The sequence below is a fragment of the Aplysia californica genome, unplaced genomic scaffold (assembly GCF_000002075.1).
Source record: "Aplysia californica isolate F4 #8 unplaced genomic scaffold, AplCal3.0 scaffold00182, whole genome shotgun sequence".
NCBI lineage: Eukaryota > Metazoa > Mollusca > Gastropoda > Aplysiida > Aplysiidae > Aplysia > Aplysia californica.
In genome coordinates, this window is record NW_004797452.1 from 1,224,317 (window position 1) to 1,224,879 (window position 563).

A 563-nucleotide genomic window follows, 5' to 3' on the forward strand; every position below is an offset into this window, starting at 1 on the left:
ACACACACACACACACACACACACACACACACATACCAATGCTCACACATTTCGCCGGTTTCTTCTAGAAAGTAGATTCTTTCCGGTCCGTTACTTATATCGTATAGGAGTCATTCTTCAATGTCAAGCATACCGATCTTTCCTGGGTAGGATCATTATGATTTATGGTGCTATTTCCTCCAACCCTTGTTCCATTGAACCGATGGAAGGATGCTATCATGGATAAGCGTTAATTTCTTCCCTATTTGATTATGGTAATGACATTGATTTGCATTTTGGTAGCTGTGGGTGGTTGGCTTTGGGTCTGGTGTGGTTTGCTCGTTCTTTCCTATCGAACATCTATCGTCCGTTTATATCTCCTTCTTCATTTGTGTTTGTCACTCTCTTGTAACACCTCTAATCTTCGACACTTATTTTTATTATTATTACCTAATTGTCTTGTTGCAAGTCACGCAAAACTCTTCTTACAAAACCATTTTGACAGCTTTTTTCTCACCATTTGGGCACAGAGGAGCACTTTCTTTTAATTTTTGAATCACACCGTTTTGTGCCGTGATTTCTCA